Here is a 25388-nt window from a genome sequence, read left to right on the forward strand (position 1 = left end):
ATTTAGGCATAAATAACTTAGTTTCTCATGCTTCAGGTAACATGTCTGTCTTAGAGATAATAAAGGCTTATTTGACATCTAAACGTGGATTTAAATATCTTAGTCTAGTCCACAATAAAACTGTGTTAAAGTGGATTTTTGGGAATAGATCTTGGCCTTTTCGGTCCACCTTAGGCCAAGACTTGAGATAGTTTGTTGACCTTTATGAGCTTGTGATATACCTTGAAATGCTTAATATTAGGCTTGATGAAGCTAGATACCTAATGGGCATGATGGTTTGATATTGAGAGTTGATGCCAAATACGGTAAAACCCAGCGGTGGAGATCTTGATTTCTATAATAAAGATATATATATATATATATATAGAGAGAGAGAGACACGACCCAACCAGAGCCTTGTTGTAATGGGCATCCCAAGTCCAACCAGGACTGGTGACCACCCCCGTTACCCAACCCAACGGACCTAAGCACATCTTGAGTTGGATGAATTTTGAATATATAACAAGATAACGTCATTGCATAATCCAAGACTATGGGACTATATCTGTGAACAACCAAACGAGTCCCACCGTTCGATACCCAACCGATAACCAATACCAACCTAACCATAATCCAAACTATAACCGTATGAGTTCTATTATAATTATATAATCCCAAAATAAAAGAGGATGGAACAGTGAAAAATTTACTCCTATGGTATCAGCCCCAATACCAATGCCAATTCCTAGGTTGACATCAATAACGATCCTGTCTATACCAACCCATAGTAGTTCCACAGATGCCTTTGACCAAAAGAAAACCGAATTTTGATTGGGACATGCCCAAAACCAATAGCTCACCACTATCCATAAATAAATCAAAGTATGACATAGCATCCATGAAATGGATCTTTCCGGAAATATGGAGGCTTACCACTTCAATCCAATAGCTGATCCCAAAGTTCGATCGCTAAGCAAGAGAAGTGAAACCACCAGTTCCTACATCACATGGGAATACAGCCGCCCAAAGACGGGTTAGCGAGTGAATGCTAGCATAAACTCAGGATAAGGATATAATGCCATTTAACAAAACCAAGTAAATCATACATATGAATACAAACCATACATATATATATATAAATATATATATATAACCGTGTCGGGAAAGAGAACCGATTTTAGCATGCATTTAAAACCATTAACCTGGATATGTGTAGCTTAACCGTCCTTAACCATCCATGGGATATATGGGTCCAGTGTAACCTCCTGAACGGGCCCTGATACATGTAACCGTACGAACCAGAGATACCATAAGAGTAAGGGATTCCCAAGTACCCTTCACCCACGATGATACATATGTATAGTGTACTTAGAGGATTCTCGTGTACCTCGTAGTATCATATAAGGTCACCATGACCTACCTCTTATGTAGGAGAACATGAGTTTCCAGTGTTCATCCATTGGACTCACACCTCCACGGTTAGCTATCACACCTGCCTTTATTGCCTAATTTAAACCATTCTAACCAACCAAACCATTGTTATTAACCTAGGCTATACATAGTGGTATCATCAAACCGACTATAACTTAAAAGTAATGTCCTTAGCCAACCTTTTAGAGATCAAGGGATTCCCATGTACCCATAGATCACATTAACTTGGGGGAGTCCTATGTACCCCACAAGTGTTCCATTATTATATTTGCTTGGGGGAGTCCCATGTACCCAACAAGTTGTTCATTAATATGTTTACTTGGGGGATTCCATTGTACCCTACATGGATTTTCAATTAACCATAATCATGACCACCAAATCATTCTATTGAACCATTCTAAACCAGTTAAACAATTTAGGGCTCCATTACCAAACCATACCATGAAATAGTTCCATTAAAAATCCAACAATGTAGTGAAAACATTCTTATAGGCATTTTATCAAACATATTGGGGGCATAGTATTTCCAAAACCAAAGACAATTACAAAATAACCATTCCAATGCAACGAATTAGCCAAAACCACCATTAAAGCATATAAAAGTATAATTTAAACATGGGAAAACCATAACCAAGCATTTATAACCAAAACTCCCAAATTATATTTGAAAACTCAAAACCATACAATAATTAGCCATGAAAACATTGTATAAAACCATGCCTTTGATTGGAAATAACAATGAGGGAAGAGAAAAAGCCTTAAACCAAGAAGATGAAGGAGAGAAATCACCAACACAAGCCCAAAATTAATCCTTAAGATGAAACACTAGCTTCCCCTGCCTAAGAACTTTAGGGAGGATAGAGAGTATTTTCTAAGTGTTAAAGAATATAATAATAGGGCAAATAACCTCCCAAGTGAGTTAAAATTCGTGGGGCCTCTTAGGTTAAGTGGGGAAATATATAGATTGACCTCACTTAAACTGCAACAAAATCCCGTCAGAGGGATATGACTATTAATACCATTTGTACCCTCCAATACGAGTGGTACCCACTACTCGTACCCAAGGCCATCTAACTTAGACCCAATACAGTCCAAGGTATGAATCACCCTAAAACATGGCGTATCCATACATACGACTGGTACCCATGATCCATACCCCTGGAAGAATAAAATCTAAAGAGGATGAACATTGCCCACCATATGAGTCTATGGTATGACTCGTACCCTGGCTTATGGCTCATGGTGATCTATTTGTACTCAGATCCAACTTAGTCTACCAAGTCTAAGATTAAGTGAAGGAAATATCCAAACCAAACAAATCGTGTCCACCGATAAGACTCATACCACCCAAGTCGTATCCATTTCAAAAACCAAATCCAACCCACCAACCAATATTGGTCAGGATACGCTTATCCCATACCACTCATATCCCAGTATATGAGTTGTTTCCCCTTGTTGTATCCTATCTAGAGACCAAAAATCTAGTAAATTTTCTAAGGGCCAGAAACCCAAGGTGTTTTATTCTCTTCTACTAGGAACATTCGTCCCAAAATGAGGGACAAGGTAGGGTAACCACAAGGACGATTCATTTGCATTATCAAATATCAATCCAACCTTTAACTAAGTTAGAAAACAAAAATGCAAAGATATTAATCTTTCCTTTGATAAAGTTTGAAAACAAAAGTATGCTGAAGAACAAATACCTTCCACACAAATCCTAGAAGCAAAAAATAGATGTGCATACTTGGACTTCATATCCTCCTCCACTTCCCATGTATCCTCTTCCACCTTGTGGTTCCACCATAGTACCTTAACCGAGGTCACATCCTTGGTATACAACTGATGAACCTGCCTATCTAAGTTCTCAACTGATACCTCTTCATAAGGCAGAGAATTCGAGATACCCAAGCCCTCCAAAGGAACCACAGAAGAAAGATCACCAAGGCACTTCTTAAACATAGATACATGAAATACTGAATGAATGGTGCTCAAACAAGATGACAATTCTAATTCATAAGCCATATTACCAACCCTCTGCAAAATCATATGAGGATTAATAAATCAGAGATCGAGCTTCCTCTTTTTACCAAACCTTAGTACTCCATTCATTGGAAATACCTTTAGGAAAACCTTATCCCCAACCTTAAACTCCAAGTCTCTATGCTTTACATTTGCATAGGACTTTTAGGGGACTTTGGGAAGCCTTAAGCCTATCCCAAATCACCTTCACCTTTTCCATAGGTTGATAAACCAAATATGGACCGAACATATCCACCTTGCCAAGCTCAAATAAACCAATAGTAGATCTACACCTCCAACCATACAATGCCTTAAAAGGGGCCATCCTAATACTAGAATGATAACTATTGTTGTAAGCAAACTCTAACAAAGGTAGATTATTAATCCAACTATCACCATAGTCAATCACACATGCCTGAAGCATATCCTTTAATATCAGAATAGTCTTTTTCATTTGCCCATCTATCTGAGGATGAAAAATAGTACTCAGACTCATCTTAGTACCCAATTCCTTTTGAAAAGACCGCCATAAATAAGATGAAAAATGTGTACCACGATCAGAGATAAATGAAATAGGTACCCCATGCAACTTTACTATCTCATAAAGATATAACTTTTCATAGTCCTTCACTGAAAAGATAGTCCTCACTGGGAAGAAATGAGCAGATTTGGTCATCCTATCTATAGTGACCCAAATCAAATCAAATTGGTTCTGAGACTAAGGAAGATCAGTAATGAAATCCATGTTAATTATCTTCCATTTCTATTTGGGCAAATCAATTTCTTGATACAACACACCAGGCCTCATATGCTCAACTTTGACTTGTTGGCACACCATGCACTTGGCTACAAAATCAGCCACATCTCTTTTCATACCTTCCACCAATATATCTCCTTGAGATCATAATATATTTTTGTCAAACCAGGATGAAAAAAATAGTGTGATTCATGTACCTCAGTCTAAACCCTTTTCTGCAAACCGTGGACATCAGGAACCACAACCTCTCCTAGTATCGTAAAGTACCACCACCACCAATCTCAAATATCATCACTTGTTGTACACCAACATATTTCTTGATTTTTATTAATATAGGACCTAGCACTTTCTTATCCTTGATATTTACACCAAGAGATGACCTAAGTACTTTCTGAACCATTACCCCACCATCCTTGAAGTCCAAGAGACAAACTCCAAGATTGGCCATGTGGTGATTATCATTCACTAATTCCCACTTTCCTTTCCCCACATGAGACAAACTTCCCATGGATGACCTGCTAAGATCACCAACAACCATATTTACTTTACTTGGGTGGTAGTGAAGACTCATATCATAGTCCTTGAGAAGCTCCAACCATCTTCTTTGCTTGAGATTTAGCTCTTTCTGAGTGAACACATACTGTAGACTCTTATGATCAGAAAAGATGTCTACGTGCACTCTATACAAATAATACCGCCAAATTTTCAAAGAAAAAACCACTACCAGCAGCTCCAAATCATGAGTAGGATAATTCCTCTCATGAACCTTCAAATGTCTAGAAGCATAGGCAACCACCTTCCCATACTGCATCAAAATATAGATAAGTCCCACCCGAGATGTATCATAATAAACTACAAACCTCTCCATTCCTTCTGGCAAGGTTAAAATCGAAGCCGAAGTCAGTTTATTCTTAAGCTTCTCAAAAGTCCATTCACATGCTTCTGACCAAGAAAACTTTACCTTCTTCTGAGTTAACTTAGTCAAAGGAGCAACTATCATCAAAAAGCTTTCCACAAACCATTTATAATACCCAGCCAAACCTAAGAAACGCTGAATGTCAGTTGGAGTCGTGGGTCTAGGCGACCTTTTAACCACAACCACATTTTGAGGATCCACCATGATCCCTTTACTAGAAATAATATGACCAAGAAAAGTCACAACATTCAACCAAAACTCATGCTAGGAGAATTTGGCGTACAACTGCTGCTCTTTCAAGGTCTACAACATCATATAGAGGTGATTGACATGATCCACCTCACTTTTAGAATACACCAAGATGTCATCAATAAACATAATCACAAAAAGATCCAAGAACTGCCTGAAAACCCTATTTATAAAATCTATAAATATGATTGGGGTATTATTCAATCCAAATGACATAACCAAGAATTCAAAGTGCCTATACCGAGTACGAAAAGCTATCTTAGGTATATCCTTCTCCCTAATCTTAAGCTGATGATACCTAAAATAAAGATCTATCTTAGAAAATAATTTGGCATCTTGAAACTGATCAAACAAGTCATCTATCCTTGGAATAGGAAACTTTCTCTTAATCATTACCTTATTCAACTACCGATAGCCAATGTACATTCGAAGAGAACTATCCTTCTTGCGCACAAACAACACTAGTGCACCCCACAGAAATACTCTAGGACAAATAACCCCCTATTCATAAGGTTCTTAAGTTACTCCTTGAGTTCACTTAACTAAGTCGGAGCCTTTCTATAAGGAGGAATAGATATTGGACGAGTGTCCAAAACTAAATCAATACTAAAATCAATCTCTCTATTAGGAGAAACACTAGGAAGATCTCCGAAAAGATCTCAGGAAACTCATTTACTACTGGAACCGAATGTAAAGAAGGACCTTCCAAGTTAGAATATTTAACTCAGACCAAGTGATAAAGACACCTTCTGGAGATTAATCTTCGGCTCTAAGATAAGAAAAAAACCTCCTCATAAGAGCTAAGGAACCATCCTCCCAATTTATAACTGGTTCACCAGGGAACCTAAGGACAACCTTATGAGTCTGATAATATAAGTATGCATAATAAGAGTGTAACCAATCTATCCATAGAATAACATCAAAATCCACCATATAAAACTCAAACAGATCTACCAAAGTCTGCTTGCTATCAATAAATACCACACAATCCATAGAGGCTCTTTTAGAATTAATCGAGTCACCTACCAGGGTAGAAATAGAAAAAGGATCCAAAATAACCTTAGGATCAAAACTAAAACATACAACCACATACGGGGTCACATAGGAAAGAGTGCACTCTGAATTAAATAGATAATATATGTTACGAGAAAATAGTTGTAACGTACTATTAATGATATTAGGTGATGCCTCATATTCCTACTAAGATGTAAGAGCATAAAACCTATTTTTCCTAGTGCTGATACTAGAAACCTGAGGAGATGTCGAAGCAGCACCACTAGGTGTAGGAGCAAAAGATAAAGTAACCAAAGCTTTAACTGCTCCTGAAGTACCCTTACTAACCAGATAATTTTAGAGCATATGTCCTGGCTGACAGAATTTAAAAAACCTATCCCTTTCTTTATCACAAAAGACCCATGAAGACAACCACAGATCCGGCAAAGAGGATATATAGAAGTCGACTAAGCTCTACTCGTTTGAGATTGGACATCCTGTGGCTGGAAATTACCACCAACTTATGGATGCCTATCACCCAACTTCTTTGGGTAAGGAGCACTATCAGTAGAGAAGGAACCAAAACTCCCCTACTTCTTCTTCATCTATTTGCTGCCATCCCAACCATCCTACTGCTGAGCACCACCCTACTCAGAGAACCTACTCTTACCCTGCCTTTCCCTAAACTCTACCTATTTTATCTTTTCATTCTCCACCTGCTACATGTGGAAAACTAATCTCAAAATATCTATATCCATAATCAGCAAAGAAATCTTTCTTTTAAGGATCAAATCTCGAAATAGCCCAAAAGTGAGCTTTCTCATCCTCGCTCTAATATCAGACACTAAGTTCAAAGCATAACTTGATAGTAGATGAAACTTTAAGGCATATTCCTTGAAAGACATTCTTTTCTACTTAAGATTCACAAACTTCTCCATCTTCACTTCCCTCAGCTCCTGAGGAAAGAAGCAATCTAGAAAAGCATTGGAAAAGTCCTTCCATAAAGACAACTCCTCAAAATCACCTCTATCCCTATACCACTCCTTATACCATTAGTACACAACATCCTTGAGCTGATAAGATGCAAAGTTTACCTTTTCCACATTCGTGGCCTGCATCACCCTAAAGATTTTCTCTATTTCATCCAAGAAATCCTGAGGATCCTCATCTACTTTTACTTCAGTAAAAGTTAGAGGATTTATCTTTATAAACTGGACAACCCTTGTGGCCTCAATAGATAAAACATCAGATGCATCCCACTTAGCCTGAGTAGCAACCAATTGATCAATAATATGAATTGATTGGCAAAATTTTACATTAGTCGCATTAACTTGAGGAGAGCTAGTAGCAACTAGGGGAACTCCAAAATAATCAGGGATAGGACCCTGAGATTTAGTGAGAACTCCAGGTGTAGGGCGTACCCCATCAATATTGTCCCCAGATGGGACAGAAGAATTTTCTTGTATTCCAGATCATCAAGGAATAATCTAAAAAGTGAACAAACAAGGATTAGAGAAAATTCCAGACTTAAACACCAAGCCTGAAAATAGAATACCAACAAAGTGAAACATTCCTAAATTCCTTGTACCTTCTCTATTATGAGTATGGCATACTACACACCCTTAAAAGAGACTCTACTAGACACTACTTTTTGGACTCCCAATTGACCATGAACCTAAAGCTTTGATACCAACTTGACATGATAACTAGGGCCTTGTCGTAATGGGCATCCCAAGTTCAACTAGGAATGGAGACCACCCCCATTACCAAATCTAACCAACCTATGCACATACTGAGTTGGATGAATTTTGAACGTATAACAAGATAACATTATTGCATAATCCAAGACTCTGGGATAGGTCTATATTCGCGACTACCCAAATGAGTCCAATCATTTGATACCCAATCGATAACCAATTATCCAAAACCACCATTAAAGCATATAAAATCATAATTAAAACATATGAATTCCATAACCAAGCATTTATAACCAAAACCCCAAACTATATTTGAAAACCCAAAGCCATACAATAATCAAGCCATGAAAACATTGTATAAAACCATACCTTTAGTTAGAACTAACAATGAGGGAAGAGAACATGCCAACGAAGAATATTATGGAGAGAAATCACCAACACAAGACCCAAATTAATCCTTAAGATGAAACCCTAGTTTTTTTGTCCAAGAACTTTAGATAAGCTTACAATGTATTTTATTAGTTTTAAAGAATAGAATAATAGGGAAAATAACCTCCCAGGTGAGCTAAAAGTCATGGGGCCTCATTAGGATAAGTGAGGAAATTTCTAGATTATCCTTACTTAAACTACACCAAAATTCCGTCAGAGGGATATGATTATCCATACCAATCATACACTCCAATACGAGTGGTACCCACCACCCATGCCTAAGGCCATTTCCCTTAGACCCAACACTATCTGAAGTATGAATCACCCAAAAATATGTCGTATCTATGCATACGACTGGTACCCATGAACCGTACCCCTAACAGAATAAAATGTAAAGAGGATTGAACACTGCCCACCATACGAGTTCATGGTAAGGAACATACCCTGGCTTATGTATCATGGTGAGCCACTCATACTCAGATCTAACTTAGTTTACCGAGTCTAAAATTAAGTGAAGAAAAGTCCAAAACCAAACGCCCCATGTCTACCGATATGACTCATACCACCCAAGTCGTATTTATTCCAAAAACCAAATCTAACCCACCAACCAGCACTGGCTAGCATACGACTAACCCATACTACTCATATTTGGATGTACGAGTTATTTCTCCTAGTCATATCTTGTCCAAAGATAAAAAATCTAGGAAATTTTCAAAGGGCCAAAAACCTAGGGTGTTTCATGAATATATATATATATATTTATATATGTACCGAGTCAAGTCTGGATAATGATTATAATATTGATAATATATACCGGTTTGATTCCAAATAATTGTTATGATATTGATATATATAATTACCAATTTGAGTCTAGTTATTGATTATAATATTGATGATATTCTTGCTAGTTTGAGTCCGTCATTGACTATGATTATGATAATTTATGTAGCAATTCAAACACACTAAGGGAGTATGACATATGGATAGTATTAATATTATTTTAAGTTCTAAAAAATTGATATAGTGTGGCATGACATAGATGTATTCTAGTCATATAATAGAAGTTTGTAAATAATGGTGGTTCAATTTATGCTTTACTTGACTGTACCCTCTAGGCTTATAGGGGCCTGTATTGGGTTATTTACTTTTTAGCACTTACTGGCTTATGGGGGGCAATTTTGTAGTTATAATTGCATGTGCTTGATTCTTTATGTTATGTTGTTATTTCAACTATTCACTTATTTATGTGCAGTGATGTTGGAGTTGGTTCAGGTTTGCCTCTACCTTGACTTAGTTATGTTATCTTGAATATTATCGTATTTATATCATGGTTTACCTCAGTCGACTGATGATGCCTTCTAAGAACCCCTAGTTGTCGGAATCATACTACACTTCTCTACCATTTTGGTGAAGATCTGAGTACTAGTTCCCATTTTCTATAAATTAATCATGCTACATTAGATTTATGAGATAGGATGAGCTCTTGGAGTTGGAGTTGTCCATTTCCTTCTATCTTATTTATTCCTGGTATTTCTCTTCGATATAGATTGCATTGATTGTTTTAGAACTTGAGTTGTATTTGTAGTAGCTTTTATACTGGCTCTTTTAGGTCATGGTATGGTTTTATATTTTATGGCTACTTACTTAGACTACTTCTAGCGTCTTGCTTATTTTCAAATTATATTATCTATTTTTCCCCTTAGGGGCAATTCCACCAAGTTGACCCACTGTATTTATTTCTGGGTTATGTTTGGCTTACCTACTGATGGGATAAGGTATGTGCCATATCGCAATAATATTATAGAACTATTAGTACAGATGGTATGATTTACCATTTGGGACATTTTCTATTTTAGGTGGCATGCCCTTAGTGTGTACTTTGTATGCTTTATTTTCTACTGTTCTCAGTCGGGCTATGAAACCTACTAAATACAAGTGGACCATACTCACCCCTAATACGCTCTTTTGGTGCAGATCCTAGTTCGAGTATGCCTCATAATAATTGAATTCAGGCGATTCTTGGAGTCCACTTTGATGTAACAATTGATCTTTACACCCAGAGGTGACTACTACCTTCTCCTATCTAGACTATTTTTATTTGTATTCATAGACAAAGTTGTTCTTTTGGATATCCTATGTACTTGACTTCGAGTTGTACTAGTTAGTTCTTACATTGTGACACCAGGTTTTAGGATTATTGTACGGTACCCATGGTTATATTATATCTCCGCTCTCATCTTATTTGTTTAGTTTGGCTTTGTTCTATAGGCCTTACCATGGGTATTGGTGTTATTTACCTTTTTATATCAGTTTGTGTGATGCTATCATGACCTTTGGATTTTGGGTCATGACACTATCTTAAACACTGGGGAAAATTTTGGTGGGATACTCAAACTCAAAGCACTTATTTTTTATTATTTTATCATCATAGTAAAGCATTAATGCCTAAATTATGATTTTCAAATAACCTAAATGGTCCACCTAACCCAAGTATTTCCAATCGCTTCACCAACCCCTAAAACCCCTCCCAAATATTACAATGTCATCAACATACTATGAATTAGCTCAATCTATGATGGGGTAAACCTAGCCTACCTGGACACTGACGAAAGCTCAAAGAATCCACCAAATCACCAATTTCCCCTTCTAAGAAGTTTTTGCAAGGTGGCACACTATTAAAATCACATTCTACTCGTCAATACAAGAATAATGAAATTCATATTACACTATTCTACTTTGGGTCCAAAAATACTCAAAAATCTCATGTTGGACTCACTTACTGAAATTGCATTTCCAAAGCCAACCCAATATTCCCTCATACTCATGGAATAATTACTCTTAAAAGTGGGTGAAATCCAAGCTACGTTGGTGCTAAAATTAAGAAACCAAGTTCTAATGATTTTGAACAAGAAATAAGAAAATCTACCATGAAATTAGTGAAATCTTACCACAAATTTAAAGAAAAAGTGCGTAAACAATTATTACCCAAGCTCCCAAATCACCCTCACGAGTTAATACTAAGTTTTCCCCAATAATTAGGGTTTTAGTAAATATAAATGTGAATATTAACTCAAAAATTATGTAGTAATAATAAATGTAAAATAAAGTTAGCAAATTAACTAATTACAGAGTTGTCTGACCTTACATTTAATTTCTAGCGAGGATACTCAGACATCCTTATCTATATAATCCATAATCTGACAACATCCAACCAATATAACTTAAATATTTCCTTTGTATATGGACCATCCCACAATTACACTATTTTAGTCCATAAGCTTACTAAGTTGACAACATTTCCTTAAGACAGTCATAATCCATCCATCATAGCACATATAACGTCCATGACAAATATTTGGAATGTGTTCATCAGTGATTTGTAGGCTTCTATGTAAAGTCATAAGTTTTCATATAAAAATGTCTACAATTTTTAATGACCCATCCCATAATTACTAAGGTATTCATGGTAGAATACAAAAAATTGAAAATTTATATTGATTCAAAATTGAGTTAAGGTTAACTATTTAATTCATCTAAAGAGCAGCGTGGGTATGGGATTGAAGTAGTGGGCCCATACTACTTAGTAACATATGAATATAAGTCCGATTTTGTTCAACCCTTATTAAAAAAAGATGATATCTCTCCTAAAAACACCTTAGGACTATTCTTAAGCTAGAACAATTTTAATAGAGAGGTAAATCTCTCAAGGAACATGACCTATCACTATCCTCGTGAATTCTCCAACAAAATTGCTTGATTGAGAATGAAGAACAAGGTAGCGTGCATTCTATGGCAGCAACTTAGATAGAGGTAAGCTATGATTTTCTGAGTAGTAGACTATGATTATCAAACACACACATAGTATAAAATTGAAGGGATAAGGATGATTATCCCTTCAAGCATGGAATTTCAAATGGATAAAACATTAAATTAATGTAAAGATCTAAAATGAGTGGTAATATATCTATAGATGAATCAATTATGGGGTGATAAGTGTTTATATGTCTATATGCCAATATTCAATGTGAAAAAGTGAATCATTGTGATGATACAGGAATTGTTATATATTTAATCAATAAAACCCAATTTCATACCTAAAGAAGGTGAAACCAATGTTGTGAGTGTCTTAATTATGTGATTCTCTTGCTATAATATTGTTCTATGAGTTGATCATTATAATGGAAGTGATGTCATATAAAGTTTCTAAAGAAAAGTTTTACTGAGTGCAAGGGTATGATATAAAAATATGTAACTAAATTTAAAATTGAAAGGTCAATATGGCCTGACCATATAATGAATGATAATGAAGTGGTGTCCATTAATCTAATAATTACTTAAGAATAAGAACTATAATAATAGTAATTAAATCCACCACTCCTTGATGTGAATAATGATAGTTGATTAAGTTAATGAATTATGAGAGGTGATTGGAGTTAGACGTAGTCTAGTCTCTTATATACTTCTGAAGTAAATCATATGTTGGTTTTTCCTTATACAAACTTGTGGTTGATATATTGTTGATTTATTAATGCTTGAATGATTAAGATATTGATTTTTGAACTATTGAATTGAGATACAACTGCGAAGTGTAATTGTGTATTTAGGTACATGTGTGATATTATTAAAGAAATAGCAGAGTATAGAATAATATTATGATATATCAAGAAATGTAAGAATATGGATAAAAATATTTTGGTTGATGAGTAGCTTATGTTTGATGTGAGTTTATGGATGATTGATATTACTATGGGTTGGGTGTCACCTTGATACAATATATACACATATACATATATATATATATATATATATATATATATATTATTATGGATTAGCTACCATGCTAGTACAGTACATGGACCCTAGTGCATCCCTACGAATTATGACTATTAGGTAGAATAACACATTTTAGCTTGTATGTACAGATGTAGAATGTTTATGAGATGAGCAGGTACTATGAATTAATGTGATATAGAGATTATTTATTTTGTATATTTTATACAGATGCAGATTCATGTTGTGAGGTAACTAGTATAATTGTAGAATTTCATACGACTAGATATGATTAACTTACTACTTGCGTGTAATTATGTTGGTTCTATCAAAGTAATTTTTGAGACTGTAAGGTGTTATCATAACTGTTACGACTTATATGTCCTTTCTATGACTTTGTTATTATTATGGTTTACTGAATTCCTCATGATGTTGAGGTAGCTTTTTGGCTAGTCGAACCCTCAGTTCAGTTCATGTGTTCTAAAGAATGGTGTTGGTGATTGTATTAATGGTCTGTGAAACTTATCCTAATGAAAATAAAATACTTAGTAAAATTGATAGGGTTAATTTAATTAAGAAAGATACTTGGGAATCTTCTTAGATTATTAAGAAATCACAGTAAATAATGTTAACTTTGATGCTAAACTATTTATGAAATTGTCATGACATATTTTTGTTTCTCTATAAAGTGTTGCATGAAACTAGTTCTAGTCAGCTGATGTTGCTTACCGATATATGTGGTTTAATGATACTATTTTTGCTACATTATTTTATGGATGTATTTGTGTTGCACATTGACTGGAAGTTTCATACTTGGAGTGGAAAATACACATCATTAGCTTTTTCATCTCATTCGCATGTGAAAGTTTAATGTTTTACTGTCTACTTCCATTCCTACTAGTAGTTCTTTTACATGTCTAGACTAGCTCATCAAGAATTTTTTGATATTGTAAGTCAAAACTTGTACCTATCTATGATTCTATAAGTACATTTTAGTATTTAAACTGAATTGTAATTTATATAAAGGTTGTTATCAGAATTTGTGCATAGCAAATTATTAGCTGGCAGGGATTCATCTATCTAGTTAAAATAGAGAAGGTGCTCGCATAACCTCATAATTTGGGTCATGAAAGTTTGTATTAGAGCCATAGGTTACCAATCTCACAAATATAAAAAAAACGTCTAGTATAGTCCTTTTGTTTAGTATGTAGACATCCATATAAAATCCTCTTAAGGATATGAGGCATCTGGAGTTATTCCCTATCTTATTTCCTATTGTGCTAACTAAGTTTAATTTCCACTTGTATTGAGTCCAGTTGGTATCTAGTTTATTCCAATTGGTATCTTGTCAAATTGGCATGGAACCTAGTACATTCTAATTGATATTTCTATGGATTAGCAATTGGGATCTAGTCGTTCACAATTAGTATTTAATGATATAAGTCAGGATTCAATTTTGGTAGTATGAATTGTTGATTACCTATTTGGTTTGTTGTTATGTTATGAGTCGGTTATAGATATTAGTTTATGATGAGATTATGATGATATATTGTGCATCAAAGCATAAACAAACAAGAATGAGAATTTTTAAATTCAACCATTATACTAGGCATGTGAGCAAAAATCCACTTAATAAGCCAATCATATGTGATCCGATGTTTTCCATATATCAATAGAGTAAGATATGTAATAATTTGCTATTTATAACACATAAATCCCAACTTATACAATTTCCACCAAGAAGAAAACAACCAATTACATAAATACCTGGCAAACAAAATCATATAAGCCCCATACAGTGACACATAGCAAATAAAGTATCAAAACCACAAAATAACAACAACATAGGCCCCCACATAGTCATAAAACAATAACAAATACATTGCCATGATTAGTTCCCACTCCCATAACATACTTTTATATTAGTATTAATTACCAAGCCAAGTCTAAATAAATTTAAGCCATAACCTACATCAAATGAAGAAAACTCTATCCAAAAGCTAAAGCATGGAGCCTTCCCCTAATTAACAGACTCAAAATCAACTAAAACATACAAATTTAAAATTTATGCCTCAAAAGGAAGTCAATGCTACCCATATTGCCCATTTTTAAGTCAGGATCAAAATGGACTCCAAAAATAGATTTTTGAAAAAAAAGGTAAAACCAAAATTTTAGTTCATAAATTCTATTACCCATGAACAAAGAAGCCCATAGAAAAAACCCAATGTTAAAATGGGTCGAAATTAGGGCTTAAATTGAAGAACTACTAATTTAGGCCTTCCAGGCCAAAATCTCCAAATTCTACGTTAGAAATTGCATTTTAACAAGCTATAAAAGACAAAAACCAAAGAAAAATAATTTAAATTGGAGTTTGGAGCTTACCCAAGCTTGAAAATGGAAGAAATTACCCAAAACTCTAAAAATCATTGCTCCAAGTTTCAAAAATAATGGAAAATCAACGTATATATATTACTCAGGTTTTGCTTAAGCAGACACTGGGCTGCTTATGCCTCCATCACTTAGAAGGCCAAGTGTCACTTTTGTGACATCCGTTACATCTACAGACATCACTTAAGTATGACTAATATTGCTTAAGTGACACTTGGTTAAGTGAGCTAGTCTCTTTTAAGCGACATGCGACTTGTTAAGACAACTTACTTAAGTTATCGGCTGGCCACTTAAGAGGATACACTAGTTGAGTGGTGCATCAGCTGGGGATTTGGATAATACCTACCAAATTTGATATTCCGGACACAATAAAGATATCAAATTTTTGAACAAACTTCATTTTCACAAAATTGACCCTCGAGACCTATTTCACAACTTTCCAAATCAAGGTTCAAAATGAGATACCAAGGTGATAAAATTACACAAACCATGTTACCAACCCAAAATTGACATTTCGGATCTATTGCATAGTCCATTTTGTCATCTGATGGACATATTAATAAATGATGACCAAAGTCAACTAATAAGCCTTTTAATCACAAAAACTTGCAAACTCACACAAATCATATCGAGATGCATAGGGAACCATGCAAATAATCCCCAAACCCTAAAATATCATAAAGCAACCAGGGAAAGAGGTAAAATGGTCAAATTATACATGAAATAAAAATTCCACAAAAATTAAGTCATTACAAGAATCGTCCCAACCATCCCCATATCACAATATCCACATGTAGCAACTTTGATGAAAGTAAAAATGTTCAAATCACATAAAAAGTAAAATTTTATAAATCGAGTCATTATTGTATCAGCAACTAAGAATCTAGTTTATCCTCGAATTAAAAGGTGTAAGAAATGACTGGATTGCTAGAATGTTGGGGTTAACTAGTATGTATTTTTGACTTGACCTCCAAAGTAGCCTTATCGATGAGATAGTATCTCCACTAAACCTTAACCATAACAATATCTCAAAAGTGAAACCATCTATTCTACTAAGTTAAAATAGAAATTGGCCCTGTACTAATGTCAACCTCTCATCTATTAAATCGAACTCTAATTAAGAACATGATACTCATTCAAAATATATCATCGAAGCTATTTATATGAAGAGAGTAGATAAATGGCTGAAAAATCTAGGAGTAAGGCTAACTCATACACTACATCCCTAATGGTCTGAAGAATCTCGAATGGCCTAAAATACCTGGTGATGAGCTTTCCCCTCTTCTAAAACCTCATCACGTCCTTCATGGGTTTCATGTGGATAAGAAATCGATCACTAATCCTAAACTTCAAAGCATAAAGCTTGCAGTTTGCATAACTCTTTTGCCTTGTTTGGGCTTCTAAAGCCTATTCTCGATCTCCCAAACTTATAGAAAGACTCGAGAACCAAATTGGTACCATGGGGCCTAGTCTCAAAATTCTCAAACCAATGACTCAAAAATTGGTAAGGCCTACCATACAATGCCTCCCAAGGTTCCATCTCAATACTCACATGGTAGCTATTATTCTAAGCAAACTCTTCTATGTATAAATATTTCTCCTACTTTACTCCAAAGTCCATAATACATGTGTTAAGCATATCCTCCTAAAATTGAATAGCCCACTTCGACTGAACATTAGTCTGGGGTGGAAAGTTGTGCTAAGGTTAGCGTAAGTACATAACTCCTCCTAAAACGTCCTCTAAAGCTAGAAGTGAACACTAACCTCTATCTAAAATAATAAACATACGTACCCAATGAAGATAAACTATATTACAAACATAGATACAATCCAACCTCTCGGTACTGAAGAAATTTTAAGTAGGGACAAAATAGTTTGATATGGTTAATCGATCTATGATTACCCAAATGATTTCAGAACCATGAGAAGTACAAGGCAATCCACCCATGAAGACCATAGCGATCTGCTCCCACTTCTACTAAGGAATGGTCCATCTCTGAAGTAAACCACCCAGCCTTTACCTATAGAAAACACAAGTAGTGAGATATAAAGTCAACTATATCCTTATTTACACCACCTGACTAGTAATGTTTCTTTAAGTCATGATATATCTTTGTCACCCCTAGAAGAATAGAATATCGGGGATAATGTGTCTCCTTCAAAATCAATCTCACATATCCATCAGCTTTTGGGACACATACTTGGCCACCAATTCTAGAAACACCATTAGAATGAAGAGATGTTGCCTTAGCCTTGAATCAACACCTTATCTCAGATCATATTCAAACTATCATCAACAAACTAGTGAGCACAAATTTACTTCATCAAAGAACATCGAGCACCAAAAAAGGAAAACACACATCTGGGTATCAAAATGTCAAACCTAACTATGTGGTTAGCTAAATTCTAAACCACTAAGGCTAAAAGCCTTTCTTAAGTCAAGAGATGAGAACTATAATCCCTATACTAGTAATCTTCAGGCTCAGTGTATCCGAAACCACATTAACCTTACCTGAATGATAAAGGTCAGATCATAATCCTTAAGAAACTCTAGACAATGTCACTATCCTTAAGATCACACTGGTGGAAGAAGTAATCAAGGCTATAATGATCCAAGAAAATCTCACAATAAACTACATACCAGTAATGCCTTCAAAACTTCAACACAAACACAATCACGACCAACTCAACATCATAGGTAGGGTAATTCTTCTTATAAGGCTTCAACTGACAAAAATCATAAGTATCACCTTAACCTCTTGTATCAACATGACAACCAAACCCACACTAGAGGCACTACAAAATACGATAAAACCCATTCCTCCTTAGACTAAGTCAAGATAGGAGACAAAGTCAACAACTCTTTAAGATTTTGAAGCTCACCTCACAAGCATCCGACCACTAAAAAATAACTGTCTTCTGAGTCAACTTGGTCAAAAGAGCCTTAATATATGAGAAAATCTCTACAAAACACCAAAAATAACCAACCAAACCAATGAAACTCTAAATATCAATAGGAGAAATGGGTTTATCTCAATCAAGAATTAGCATAATCTTTGTTGGAAAAACCATAATACCATTCTTGGTTAATACATGATCTAATAAAGAGAGAATCTAACCAAAAATCATACTTGGAGAACTTGACATACAACTTCTTATCACAATTTGTGAAGTACGGACCTTAAGTGTCTCATATTATCGGCCCCATTCTAGGATTAAAGAAAGATGTCATGCATAAATACAATCAGAAAATTGTCAAGATACAATTGAAATTCCCTATTTATCAACTCTATGAAATTTGTTGTTTATCAAGTCTAGAAAGTCATCTTCTAAACATCTACAGCTATAATCTTTAATTGGTAATTCTTGTATCTCAAATCAATCTTGGAAAATACAGAGGCACCCTAAAGTTTGTCAAGCAAATCATCAATGCGAGAAAGAGGATACTTGTTCTTAATCGTCACTTTGTTTAACTATCGATAGTCAATAAGCAAGTACATAGAGTCGTCTTTCTTCTTCACAAACAAGATAGGAGCACCCCAAGGAGATACACTAGATCTAATGACCCTTACTTAATAAATCATGCAACTTCTCCTTTAATCCTTTAAACTCAGCTAGGGCTATTCTACATGTAAAATATGCTTGGTGCTTGGCTCCACATAAATAGAAAAATGAATATCATGATCCAGAGGCATGCCAAGAAATTCCTTAGAAAATATATCCAAGAACCCACGAACAACCCAAGTTAACTCCTTAGGAGGTTATGAGGCAACACTAGTATCAAAGATATAAGCTAAATAAGACAAACACCTTCTTTTTACAATGCAAAGAGCATGTTGAAAACATATAACTCCCTTTAGACTAAAATTAAGAAAAGCCTTCCAAGCTAGCCTTGGCATACTTAATTTGCTAAGGTCACAGTCTTGGCATAACAATCAAAAATTACATGATCGGGATATAAAAATCCATTCCTAATATAACATAAAAATCAATCATATCTAGGATAATCAAGTTACTCAAGTCTCATGCCCTGCAAAGGCAACTACAAAAGATTGGTACACCTAATTTATCACTAAAGTATCTTCTAGGGGGTAGAAACATAAAGAGGCAAAGCAAAGGGATTATAGGAAGCATCAAAACTAGAAGAAAAATATGTAAATACATAGAAAAATATAGACTAGGAGAATATACATGTAGGGTTAATTAACATAAAAGCAAATCTATAGCAAATTGGCATGATACTATTAATGATTGCATCAAAGGTATTTATCTTGTGTCTGCCTGGTATACCATAGCACTATCGATGTCTACTCTCAAACTAAATAGACCTGCAACCACCACTACAAGCTTCCTTACCTCTACCTCTAGCACTATTCTTACTACTTTGTAAGACACCTCTCACTATAGATATCAAAGTAGGGAAAAGCTGAATCTATGAGCTTTGATGAGTAAGTTCGTACATACATCAAGACAATCCTTGGCCAAATGTCCAAACTAATCATATTCATAGCATTCTCTACAACTTGACTTAATTTGAGGAGGGCATAGACAAACTAGGACGATCGTTATATCCTAAAAAACTAAAGGTGGAACTCCACTTGCATAACCTATTGCCTAGACACCTAAATCAAAGAACTTGAAAGGACTACCATGAAATCTTTACTGAAGGAGATGTGGCTACTAAATTTTCCCTATAACACACCTTTTTGGTGCCTCCTTGAGTAGGCTAAGTAATAGACTCGATTAACTTGGAATTCTAAATACTCCTTTGTAAAGAATCCCCTAAAACAACCATATGGGTGGTAGCCAATTGATAAGGATGCTCTCAATACTTTACAAACTTTTTGATCCTCTCTGACTTAATAAAGATATTGGCAGCTGAGTACCTGGATAGAGCATAAAAGCGTGTCTCATACTCGACAATAAATATGAAGCCCTTCAATAAGTAATAAAGCTCATCCCTCATCTAATATATCAAGCTATATGGCATAAATATTTCCAAAAAGACCTTCAAAAACTAAGCCCAAGTCATAATAGGCGAATCCAATAGCCTATAATTAAAAAGTAATCTAAAACAATATTTAGCCACATCTATGAACTGATATGTAATAGAACTAACCCCGTGAGACTTAAGAGATCTATGATTATGTAACTTCTCCTAGTAGTTAATAAATTTCATAGGTTTCCTCACTAACCACTTTACTAAAATTGGGAGAAGCCAAATGAAAAAATCTCTCAAACCTCTTCTGATCATTAGAAAACATCATTGTACCAAAACTAATTGGAGAAATAGTAAGTCTGGTAGGTGATGAATCCAAATACGGAGGTACCATAGATGATGGTTGTACAATAAAGTAAGAATACCATAAGGAAATGCCAGTATAGATGGTGACGCAATACTCTAATTTTGAGGAATACTACATATACTCAAGGGAAGATCCACCAAGCAAAATTGAAATACTAGGTATACTCTGAACTTGGTGGAACCTGAGCTAGCGCTGCACCCCTTATTTGATAACTCTTGCATACTAAACCTTAGGCTTAGGATAGGCCTCCCTAACATGTCCTCTATCTTGGTCATACCCATTCTCTACCTTTGGACGACCCCTTCCCTATCCTTAGATTGGGCTCCCATATCAGGTGTTGGCTCAACATCCCTTGCATCTCTGGACCTATTCCTCATCCTCTGCATAAAAAAGAGTGGAATATAAGTTAAGAATATTTGGTATAAACAACCCATATGAAAAGGAATCAAATTAAAGAAGTTTTACCAAAGACATCTTATAACCTCTCGAAGATAGATACGGACGTCTATTTATCGATCATAGAAATTCTACTGGACATCCTGCTCTTACACTTATAAAATTGTTAAATCTGTTACTTTGATAGAAAATTGTCATGATCCAAAAGTTTAAGTCATGATGGAACTTATTGATATTCAGCCCTAGTAGGTAAGCCAAATACTCAAAAGAATATAGAAGGCAAAATTATAGATAAAGTAAATACATAAGAATTCAAAATGTGAAGTCATGTCAACATAATACAAAATAAGTAAAAGTCTGAAATAAACATCACAAAAACTCCCAAAACCTGGGTTCATAAGTATAAGAGCATCTAATACATAACCGAATACAGAACTACATAGTTTGTCTCTAAATATGAAAGAAAGACATAAAAAGGATAGAAAAAGGTCCCAAAATTAGCTCTAAACTCTAGAGTGTGCTAGTACCTTAAATAAATATAAAATAGTATGATTATCTATCGTGTTTATTACTCATACTAGGATCTGCACTGAAAGGAAATAGTAGAACTAAATATGGTCCACTTATACTTGGTAGGCACCATGGTCTTGTGAGAAAAGCAGAAAATAATACAAGTAAAGAAATATTATGAGAACATTACCTATAAATAGAAAAGTTTCCAAATGATAGCTCACATCATATCCACTAATAGTTCTAATATATGAATAAAATAAAATAAAAATAGACATTCATGAGGGTACATAAAAACTGATTACACATCAAATAACACATAAAATGCATAATTAAACAGAATACAAGGAATGATGAAGTGAATAGTTTGAAAGTCATTGCATGACTTTCTATTGACACCTATTGAGCCTTATAACTCATGAGGGGTTCATAATCCGTATACTATCTCTAAATATCCATCTACCTCAGCAACTTGTGTTCATGTATCAATGCCCTTAAGAAACTATCTCATTTTCTTTCAAAATAGTATTTCTCGATGGTTCCATTATCTCATGAATGTATATGTATGAAATAAAGATATAATGCTCATAATAAAATTAATATAAAGACAATAAATCCATTCAATATGAGTACAAGTGAGCTCAAAAATCAACTCAGTATGTCTATATTTCATGATTCATCTCTAGTTTGGCACCATTGGAATAAATATACATGTAAGACATCATTAGTAACATATAAACTCATAAATCAGGCATTTCTATCAAGATAAAGGTAAGTAACCCTCAACAAGGCCTATAATATCTACTCAAGACCCCACATGGTCATCACCTTACATTTAAATGAACAAATAAGGCCAATGATGTTAAATAAAGACCCCACACGGGTAACATGCAATATATGATATCACTAGTCAACAAAAAAAAGAACATAAGCCCACACACTAGCTCACAATAGTAATAATTAACTCAAAATACAATTCTCATAGTTATTTTCCCAAAATCCACAATACTTTTTACTTATTTATTAACTGCTAGCCTAGTCTAAAGAAAGTTAAGTCTTAACCTTCCTTAATGCATCAAAATTCAAGCGTAATGTTTTCAACATAGAGCTTTTCCATTTTGAACGGTCTCAGTATCAACTAAAATATATAAATATAACACCGACACATTAAAATAAAGCTAATGATACCTATATTGATTATTTTTAAGATGGTCCAAAATGGATTTGAAAAATGGGTTAAAAAACGAAAGGTATAAAAATAAAATGTTATTTTAGAAGCACATTCCCAAGGTTATAACAATCTATAGTTGAAAATCATGTAAAAAGAATTAAAATGAGGTCTTAATCAAAGAAAAATCATTTCTAAGCTTTATCGGTAAAACCCCAAAAATTCATTTCAAAATTTAGGTTAAAAGGTGTTTTTGAAGACATAATCACTATAGAATAATGAAAAGATAAGTTTAGAGGTTGCCACCTAAAAAATGCTAAAGAAACCAGAAAATTATCCTTTTTGAAGGTTGGAGGTCAAAATTAAGGAAAAATTACAAAAGTAAGCAATATATAATTTTCCAACATTAGTCGCTTAAGCGGCTAGTGACCACTAATGCAGCCACAATGGCTGGCTCATCTAAAGTGGTACCCACTAAAATGATAAAGTTTCCATTTTAGCGATGGAGTGACAGGTCAAAGTGTCGGTGTATTCCAACTAAAGAAGCTGCAAAAGCTTCAGTTGCATCAACAACTTTGCTATGTTACAAAGTTGTCATTCCATCCATCAATTTTTTTTTAAATTTCGTTAATGCAAGCAAACTATGCTACTGGAGTAAATTTGACATTTCAAACCAAATTGTGATGTCTGATTTTTAAAGAGGATCATTTTGCATAAATTAACCCTCAAAACTCCTAAAATTTTATTAAAACTAATTTCCATATGAAGGATCGAAATGCAAACTAAAGGTCCCAAACCTGAACCAAACCCGTTACTAAAACAAAATTAATATATGAATCTAACGAAACTACCAAAATCGCCATTCAACACTCGGGACATAAATGTTGATCAAAATCAACTATAGGACTTTTTAAAGCCTTTAAAAACCTCAAACTCTCTCAAAATCCTCAAACGGCATTGAAAACCATGACAACCATCCAAAATCAATATTTAGGAACTATGATGAAGGAAAAAAATTGGTCAAATCACATAAAAAGAAAAATTTCACAAATTAGGTCATTAAAAAAATAATGTTGATGATGAAGTTGAAGATGGTATAATACATTTCAAATTAGTTACAGGTAAGAAAGCATTTCTCACATCTAGAACTCTTCACAATTTATTGGTGCAGTTCAAGAAGAAAACACCAGAAATTTTGGATGCAATAAGAAAAGTTCGAGATGAAATTTAATGAGATTTTAATTTTAACAAAAAACAAAAATAGCAAAATAATATTTCACTAAATTATCTTGGATGTATTTGTAATTTTAAAGACTTATTAATTTATCATGTTAATGGGGCCATGTATTTATGTAGGGGTCTTCTGAAAATATATTATCCTATAAAAATTTTGATTTTTTCCACTGGCCCAAATCGAGACTGGAAAAAATATTATCTTAGAAAGATTATTAATTTACCAAGTATTAATCTAGATTGGTGCTACTGTACTACCTTATAGATTTTTTTAATACTGTTTAATCCTCCAAAAATATATAATAAATAGGACAACTTAATAAATATTATCTTGTATTTATAACTTATATATAAGGAGGATACTAGTTTTTAGTAGTCCCCACAAAACTTTTGATCCTCTAATGCTACTCCAGATGGCTTTATTATATGTCTTTTCTTCTTTTTCTTCTTCTTCTTTGCATTCATTTCTTCTTTTGTCTTTACTTATTTTTATTGGCACTCAACTCTTTTTACTACATTTATGTTGTAGTACATTTATCTCAAATTAAGTGTTTTAGTTTGTTAAAAAATAAAAAAAGACTTGTATATTGTGGTTTTAAATTAGAGATGTACATATTCCATTTTATATTAGATGTCCATTTTCCTCTTCACATATGCTTATGAAATCAAAAGTAAGAAGGATAATTTTACTAATATAAACCTTAATAAACTTTTTTTAAAAGCTTATAAACGTATGTACCCTTTCAAAAGCAATTTCAATTATAAGAGAAAAATATGAAATTTTAATTAATTCTCTTTTATTTTTGTAAATTAAATAATCTGGGATATTATTTTGGTCATGCAAACAACTAATAAGAGATAGATGGAGTATGTAATTTTTAAATCTTGTAGCCTTAAATTTGTCATGTAGAATGTTTATCATGACTCGATTTTTGAGGTTTAATGGAACCACCTTTACCCGCTAGTAGGTAAATCAAACTGTAGCCCGAGCTATTAGCAATGTGCTAATTTGGATGAAAATGGCCTAAAAACTAGAAATCAACAATTAAAGACTTATAATAATAGTAGTAATAATAATAATAATAAGGCAGTAATGATAGTCTAAAAGATGGATAAAACATCAACAACTATCCCAAGACCTAGTTGT

Source organism: Capsicum annuum, chromosome 12, assembly GCF_002878395.1.
Source record: "Capsicum annuum cultivar UCD-10X-F1 chromosome 12, UCD10Xv1.1, whole genome shotgun sequence".
Classification (NCBI taxonomy): domain Eukaryota; kingdom Viridiplantae; phylum Streptophyta; class Magnoliopsida; order Solanales; family Solanaceae; genus Capsicum; species Capsicum annuum.